The sequence below is a fragment of the Abrus precatorius genome, unplaced genomic scaffold, assembly GCF_003935025.1.
Source record: "Abrus precatorius isolate BTA unplaced genomic scaffold, Abrus_2018 Scaffold1, whole genome shotgun sequence".
NCBI lineage: Eukaryota > Viridiplantae > Streptophyta > Magnoliopsida > Fabales > Fabaceae > Abrus > Abrus precatorius.
The window spans coordinates 5,312,390-5,321,929 of NW_020874291.1; the positions used below are offsets into that span (position 1 = coordinate 5,312,390).

The 9,540-nt window shown below is 35.6% G+C and overlaps 1 non-coding gene across 1 annotated transcript; it reads right to left on the reverse strand.

Annotated features, from left to right (window-relative positions):
- Positions 1 to 7,941: 7,941 nt before the first annotated feature.
- On the reverse strand, positions 7,942 to 8,048 carry LOC113861666. Its single transcript, XR_003504290.1, has one exon. It is a non-coding gene; the product is annotated as a small nucleolar RNA R71 (small nucleolar RNA).
- Positions 8,049 to 9,540: the final 1,492 nt, after the last annotated feature.

Sequence of the window (9,540 nt, forward strand, 5' to 3'; positions counted from 1 at the left end):
GGTTATATAAAGCATATTCTCATCTCAACGCGCATTACATTACACAGATTCACAATTTCTTTTACTTTTATCCGCGCTTACCGCGCCCTGTGGCCACAGTTATCCGATGCCTCTATCTCGAGGTCTTACACATTCATGTAAATAGTCGCCGGATGGCCCAATGCAATACGGATACAACGCATGCAATAGACGGCCCCTTAGCAAAGGTAATGGTCAGGAGTCAAGTCGAGAAATGAGTGTGTGGCCATGTGGTGCATTCGAACACAATATTCCGTGCACAATCCCGAATGTCACTCACCACCCTGCATTTCCCCAAGATATCCCATATCGTCTCCATCTTCCACTTCCCCAGTGTATCTCTGTAACTATTTACATCATATCTTTTTCCATCTCATACTCTTTTGAGCATATTCACATGTTCACATATGCCATTTATCATGTTTACACATATTTTTCATTATATTTCCACATACTTTTCATCATATACATCAAACCATGGCACATTCACAATACACATCATTTTTACATAAAACACAATATATTCAAACATGAAACATCCATCTCTTCGTATATTTTATATCACAAAATCATAAAATCATATCAACCATCCTCAATATACCTTATCATGCCCTATTTGAACATAATATCCCAATTTCACGGTAACTGTTCGCGCCGGAAACACTGTGCACACGTACTGTACACGGATTGTACGCATACTGTACGCGGATGTGACGTCAGCCATGACGTCATGCTGATGTCATTGATGACGTCATCGTCACTGTACAAAGGCAGTTTCACTGTTTATACGCGGTTTACTGTTCATCGACACTGTTCATAGGCGGTTTTACTGTTCACTTTTTTTTTTTTTTTTTAAAAATAAATTCTATCCAAATCTATTCCAATTATACTTTAACAAACCTCATTTTATTTAAATCAAAATATAGGATGTTACATTCGTCATAATAAGTTCGAGGATTCTCTCATAGGTACAGTTGAAACCAGTCTCGGTTAAGGTCCGATATATTTTAACTGTTTTCCTAACAAGACATTAAGTTTAATGGATATTAACATCCTGGACTCTCTATTTCTTAATATTTTCTTTCATGGTTTAGACATGAAAGAGGGATCTATTCCCGCAGCATTAATCTATAGGATTCAGTACAAAGTCATAATCTCTTGTGCGTCTAGAGTCCTCCTTAAACCTCAGAAAGATGAAACTACTTTGTTTATAACTGATATGACAAAGGCTAATGTCTCCTTACCTAGAATCATCAAATGGAATAAGGTTACTCTCCTATAAAAATAGGTTATGGACAAAGCTACAACTTGTGTACCCAGACCCGCTCCTCAAATCCAAGACATTTTTTAGGATAATTCTGGGAAAGTCAAAATAACCTATGATAGGAGAAACTCATTCTCCTCTAGGATTGATGCTTTTAGCAGACAATCCGATTTTGCATTTGCAAGGAGATCATTCTCCTCCAAATCTCAAACTTTTAGATCTGAAATACCCAGATCTTTTGCTCATGAACCTTCTTATATAAACCTTCAAGGACTAGACACCTCCTCTAGAATCCCTAGAACTGTTTATCAAACCACCGATAAGGAAGAAGAAAATCAGAGTATCCAATCTCCAACATACTCCTCCCTAAATGTGTCTTATGATATTGTCTCATAACTTTGTTATTGATAAAGAAACCCTTAGGAAAGATTTATATTCTGAGGATAGGAAACCTCAGAGAGAGTGGTTATATATATATATATATATATACAGATATATAATAAACTAAATAGCTCACAACATAATAAAACCTTTTGGCATACATCAACAGCTTTTCAACATGTCAAATTCTCTCACAGTACTCCAAGCATTCATCAGCTAACAGAGAGATCCACTCAGCCATAATACTCTGGGCTCTAACCTAGGTTTGCTCATATAATAACTTATTCTTTGCTAAAACAAAATTAAATACATAAGTCACTTAATATTTACTAAACGAACAAAGCCAACTCAAGTAAGCTCCCCTTACCTAGAATGGGTTCCTTTAGATCTAGGTCCATGAGAGTTCTAGAGAAAAAAATAAGGCTCAAAGGCTCAGATCTCCGCACTATTAGAAAATAGGAACCTTTGAGAACAGAAACCAAAAGAAAGAAGGGTTGAAATAGGGAAACCAAGCCCTAAAACTTACCTAGATCTGCACTAGGTAGAGGTTCTCACTTCTCAGTTGGATCTCGAGGAATTTCGGCTTTAGAAAGTTTTCTCTAAGGGAAAGGGTTAGAGAACAAACAGAAAATGAGAGAGCAAGGTTGTCTTGTGATAAATAAATGTTTCTTTGTGCTAAGGTTCCTTAAATACCCCTCCAGGCCTGCACTCTCTCGCTTGAGTGAGCTAACCGTCGCCTGAGCGAGCCCTATTCTCGCCTAGGTGAGCAAACCAAATTGTGGAACCTCTCAAATTTTTGTTATTCTCACTTGAGCGAGGGGTGTAACACCTTAAATTTAATAGATAAATAAATTTCATGGCGGATAAAAAATTAATTTCATTTCGAATACATATAGATTTAAAAATTTCACTAAGGATAATTCCAAAATGTTCTTTACAATCGAAATTTGTTTGAATATTTAAATTCTAAAATTTGACAATGAAATTATTTACACAATTTAGTTATTCCAAGATACAATTTGAACAATTAGTATAATTTTCCAGACAATTCTAATCTTTACAGAGCAGCCTTTCCTCCAACATCCTCGGATTATGAATCTGGAATAGCTACACATCTTTATTGCTTCACATCCATTTCCTGAAAATATTAGTAAGGGGTGAGTATCTCCCGCCCCTCTAAATCTCAGGGTTAACATAAATAAACACTTACATGCGTATACAGTGTCAAAACACCAATCAACATAGATCAAATTAACAATAACACTCAATCATCCAAGTTATCATTACAAGGAGTACACACAAAACAAACAACTAATCTTACTCATTATTGCTAATCATTTATCCTTCTACTAATCCGCACGCCATGCTACACGTATCGTACCACGTCAATTAGTATGTCACAACACGTGTCCTAATAGCACCTGTCGATGCATTACAACACATATACCGCAACAACACCAACCAACATATTACAATGCATATAGTATGACTGTACAATTTCTATACTAATTTATGCACATCACACTTTCACTTTCACATTCAATGCCCCTCGGATCCCTTGAGGACTTCACGATTTAGATAGCCGCTGGTTAGCCGCAGCAACACAGGTACATGTGTGCTTACCCAGCCCTTTCTAGCAAAGGTATAGTCAGGAGTCTCGTCAGGAAATGAGTGTGTGGCTTATGAATGCTTTCATTTTCAGCAAATCATTGTGCACTATCCACATAAGCATTCACTACCCTCATTTCCCCAAGATTTTCCAAATCTTATCCGGACTCTATACCCCCAGTTGTATCACTGTAGCTATCTAAACTCACCACCACATTTTTCAATCTTTTCCACACTCTTTTATAGAGCAACGAGTCATAATATGCAAGTCTTCGATCAAATACTTGGTGTGTTACAACACATATTATGAGTACGTCCTTTGGGTCATACCACGATACCTGTATTGCAATTACTCAGTTCAACATTTCATTTAATTATACGGCACACAATGCCCCCATTTAGTCATAGCATACGACATACAGTCCATATTCATTTTCCACAACATTCAATATGACATGTTCTCACACACTTGCATTTATAACCAGTCTTCGCTCATTTAGCATTCCAATTATCAAATAACATAAATATATCATGTTTTAAACATCACAACACTCAACAATTCATCAAATCACTAATTAACTCATTCAACACAAAAATCACCATACATCACACAATCAATACAATGTGCCGGAGGTCAGACACCTCCGGACTCAGCCCAATCGTACACACCATCACTCACATTCCTCAATAATAGCTATAGAGTCATCTATCCTAAGGTTGGGTATTATTCTAACTACTCCCAAATGATGTTTTTGCATTTAAAATGTAATATTCCTTCAAGAGCATATTTATTCACAACCTTTATTACAAATTACATTTAGATAGTAAACCAAATAGTTACGAACCCCTATTTGTAGCTAGCCAAGAGAAGTTAGGGTTTGGGATTTACTCCCCCTTACCTTAGAATGGAGACCCACTACAAAATTAACAATAGATTAGCTTCCCACACGGATCTTTCGTCCCTAAATCATGAAATTCCCATGAGTAATCAAGAATACAAGAAAGAGAAACGAGAAACCAAAACCCTAATATTGTACAATTTCTAACACTAGCAAGTGCATTAGGAATTGTAGCAAGTAATGAGTAAATTTAAGATCCAAGTATCGTCTCCACAGGGAATTAGGAATGCAATTATCACTTCACAAAGCAATAACTAGTTGAGTCATACGAATTTGGAAAGTTTGCAACATGTAAAAGTAATAAACCAGAACAATACAAAGAATTAAACTTGCAGTAAAACAGAGTGAATTTTTGTGTTGATATGAGATATGAATGAAGGATAGCTAGGAATTTATTTCACCAGAATATCAATACCAATTCAACTATGCCTCTGAACATTCAAGTACTTGGTCAATTGACAATCAGTTTCACATTTTAATAGTCAAAAGTTAATCCCTTAACTCATTGACCCTAACAATCAACTAAACCACCCTAATCCCTTAGGTGAAGTTCAATTTCAAGTTGCATTAAGAATAAGAACCATAGAATTGCAGAATTAAGTTCACTTATCCCTAAGAATCACCTAATTCTGGTAATTAATTCAGATCAGAGAAGCAAATCCAATTCCCATTGGTAAAGGTTCCTCTGTTATTAATCAATTGAATTTCCATTCAAAGATCATGTTAATCACAGAATTAACCACTCAATTAATCCAAGAACTCAAAGTTCAGAGCCAAGAATCGAATCAATACATCAATTCATCTGTAATTTACAAATAGAAAAATCTGTCTTTAACATACAGGCGAAAAATTCGTTTATAAGTCACAGACGAAAAAATCCATTTGTGATATATTTTACTATTTTTGTTATTTTTTGTTTATATACATAGTTATTTTTGCCTGTTCCGGATTATCACAATTTATAAACATAATAAAAACTACAAAATTAAATCTAAAAAGTCAAAAATGATTTATAAAATGTAAAATTTAAATGTCATTAGAAATGAAGACAAAAACATCCAAATAAATATTGTTAAAAATAAATACAAGTGTTCATCATGAATAATCTGTATGATCATCATCCGAAGGAGCATCATCATCAGTAGATGAGGAGTCAAAAGAGGAATGATGTATAGAGCTGAAAATTGGTGGTGCTGGAGTTGGTGGAGGAGGAAGAAGAAGTGTGAAGCTGCTTGCTCTCATGAGCTCAAAATATGCATGCATCTGCTGCATCTGCTGCATCTGCTGCTGGACCTTCCTTTGCATCCTCGATGCCACCTTCTTCTCCATTTTCTTTGCCCACTTCTTGATGAATCCATATTTTACTAGTATTTTACAATAGTTTTTAGTGCAATTAATAAAGAAAACATGCTAGAAATAGTAGAAAACCCTTAAAAAAATAATAAAATGTTGCATGTCACTTTTAAACATAGTTATTTTAAAATTCATTGATTTTCTATGTAAAAAGTGACATTTCAAGTATGTTTTTGTAGGGAATTCTGAGCTAAGTTCATGAGGATTGGATGATCAAAGGAAAAATAGAAGAAAAGTAGCAAAAATTGGATGAAAGAAGTTGATAATTGAAGAACAGCCTCTGAGTGATCACTTTCGCTGGTGAAAGTGATCACTCCAGAACCATAAAATGGAAAAGAGCTTTTGCGTAATCACTTTTGCTGGCAAAAGTGATCGTTCCAGAAAGGTGTCAATGAGAAGAGCTTCTGCGTAATCACTTTTTCTGGAAAAAGTGAGCATTCCAGAGAGTCCTCCAAGAAGAGTAGCTGCGCGTGTTCACTATTATCAGTAAAAGTGAACACGCGCAAGAAAGCAGCTTCTGCGTGTTCACTATTTCCAGCAGAAGTGAACACGCGCATGACATTAGCAAAGGAAGCTTCTGCGTGGCTACTATTTTCAACAAAAGTGAACACTTTGAAGTGCGCGTGGCTACTATCACCAGCAAAAGTAAACACGCGCAAGTGGAAATGAAGAATTAGCCTCTGTGTGATTACTGTTGCTGGAAAAAGTGATCACGCCAGTAGAGCGGGAATTCTATAAAAGGCAGTTAGCTCAGGAATTTTGCAGTTTTTTGTTCATTTTTCATTTTCCATTTGTTTTTGTTGTTGAGAGAGTCAGAGAGGGAGATTGAGGACGAACACCAAACTTCATTTCTTGAGGGATCAGATTGGAGATTGGCTTGAAGATGTTTCTTCTTTGTTCATTCTCTTCTCCTCTTCTCTTCTCTTCTCTTTTTGTAATGTTTGCTTAAACGCTTTGTGGTTAGGAACTGTGAATCTGAAATGGAAATGTTGAATTAATTTTGGATCTGAACTTTGAGTTTTGGATTGGATTGAGTGATTGATTCTGTTGTTAAAGTAGTGATTGAATGGAAATTTGATCAACTAATCATAGAGGAACTCTTATCAATGGGAATTGAATTTGTTTCTCAGATCCGAATTAATTGCCAAGGTTATTGGTTTCTTAGGGATAAGATATCTTAATCTTGCAATCTTTTGGTTTCTCAAACTTAATGCAGCATTTGATTGGATTAGATCTAAGGGATTGGAGTGATTTGATTAGATGCTAGATTCATTGAGGCAAGGGATTGTCCTTTGATTAATACAACGTGAAACTGATTGTCATTCCATCTAAATGCTTGAAAGTTCAGAACTTTATTGATTCAATGTTGAAGTTTTTGTGAAACAATTTCCTAACTACTCTTTCTACATCTGTTTACTATATACTTTTGTACTAACTGTTCTGTTTTACTTTCTAATTTCGTTTTTGATACATTCATACCAATTCCATCTGAAATTTGTAAAGCTCAACTAATTGTGATCTTGTGAAGTGGTAATTGAGAACTTTATTCCCTGAGGACGATACTTGAAACTCAATTTGATTCTAAGATTTTTTATAACTTGCTACAACAACACTAGTACACTTGCTAGTCAGTTTACCTTCATTGCAACAGCAGTTGTAAAGATTGTGACAAGTTTTTGGCGTTGTTGCTGGGGAATAATTTGTTTCAATATCATTAGTAACAGGAAAATAACTAGATTGAGCATTTGTTTCTTTAAATTTTCTGCAAATATTACATTACATGTGCAGTTTTCTGTTTTCATTATACTATATCTGTGTTTAGTTGTATATGCGTGGGAAAAACAAAAATAAATTTACTCTTGTCTTTGATCCTGACATTGATAGAACTCTTAGGAGATTAAGAAAAGAGACTAGAGCAGAGAGATCTGTAGGAAGTGACAGTGATCTAGAGGTTATACATTCTACAGAATTTCAAGTCACTCCTTTTGCAAATAGGAACATTCACCTTTTAGACAACCAACCCCAAAAGTTGAAATGGCAGAACAACAGAGAATGAGAACACTAGGAGATTATGCAATTCCAGATATGCAAGGCTATAATTCTTCAATTGTTAGACCAACCATTCAAGCCAATCATTTTGAGATAAAACCAGCCTTACTTCACCTAGTGCAGCAGTACCAATTTTCTGGTGGAATTTCTGATGATCCTAATCTGCATATTTCAAATTTTCTGCAGTTGTGTGATACTATAAGGATGAATGGAGTAAGTGAAGATGCTATAAGACTGAGGCTATTTCCATTTTCTTTAAAAGACAAAGCCAAATGTTGGTTACAAGCACAGCCTCAGGGAAGTATCACCACATGGACTGAACTTGTGAATAAATTTCTAACAAAATATTTTCCTCCCTCAAAAGCTGCTAAGCTGAGAGGAGAAATAACATCTTTTGTGCAGCAGGAAGGAGAATCACTTTATGAAGCATGGGAAAGATATAAAGAGTTGCTGAGAAGATGTCCACATCATTGTATTCCAGAATGGATGCAGCTGGAAACTTTTTATAATGGAATGAATGTAGTAACTAGAACTATGATTGATGCAGCTGTAGGAGGATCTTTGAGCATGAAATCCTTGGAAAAAGCCCAAAGAATCATTGAGATGATGGCTTCATCCATGTATCAGAATTCCAACTTGAGGAATAAAAAAAGAGGCAATGAATACGAAGCAAAGATGATGGAAACTTTTCTTGCACAGAATCAGCTACAGAACCAATTATTTTCTGATCAAATAGCAGCTTTGACTCAGCAGATTAATAATTTGCAGACTGGAAATGTGGTAACAAGTCAGTTGACATGCGATTTTTGTGGAGGGAATCATGCTAATGGTGCATGTGATGTACCTACCCCTGAACCACAAGAGCAAGTCAATTATATGGGGAATTATCAAAGACAGCAACAATCTTATCCTCAACAATCATTTCCTCCTGGATTTCAGTATTCTAATAATAGGAATCAACAATTTTATAATTGGAATCCTCAGAATTCTGCAATGAAAAGCACTAATACATCTCTTCCATTTTCAAATGCAGGAAATCACCAACAAAAGCAGTACTTTCAAGGAAATTCTTCTACTCAACCTCAAAGGAGTCAACATTCAGCTAGACCAATGAGTGAAAGAATGAACGAGATTGAGGAAACAATGTTACAGTTCATGAAAGTCACTCAATCCAGCATCAAGAATCAAGAAGCTTCTATGAAGAAGTTAGAAACTCAAATTGGACAGCTGGCTGAACAATTAACAAGCAGAGATGAAGGAAGATTTCCAAGTAACACAGTGGTGAATCCAAAGGAACAATGTCAAGCTATAGTTACAAGAAGTGGAGCTGTTGTAGCCAGTCCAAAACCAGCTGAAAAGAAACTGAATAATGTTGCAGCAGAAAAGCAAGTAGAAAATGCAGCAGAGGAAAGAAATTTAAAAGAAGAATTGCAGCAAGGAAACTTCAAGCTACTAAAGAGAGAACATTCAGAAAAGAATGAAGAAGTTCATAAAAGTCCTGAAAGAAAGACAAAGAAGCAATTATTTGAGGACACTTACAAGCCAATTGATCCAGAAAAATATAAGAGACTACCTTATCCTCAAAGAGTGCAAAATCCTAAGCAAGAGGAGCAGTTTGAGAGGTTTCTAAATGTGTTCAAAAAGCTGCAAATTAACATTCCATTTGCTGAAGCTTTGGAGCAAATGCCATCTTATGCAAAATTCATGAAGGAACTACTCTCCAAGAAAAGGAAGTTAGAACATGATAAGACGGTACCCTTGACAGAGGAGTGCAGTGCTATTCTTAGAAGAAAACTTCCTCAAAAATTAAAAGACCCAGGATCCTTTAGCATACCTTGTGAAATATAAAATTGTACTGTGGGAAAAGCATTGTGTGATTTGGGGGCAAGCATTAATTTGATGCCATTAGCCATTATGAAGAAATTGGGGATAGAGGAAGTGAAACCAACCAACATTACATTGCAATTA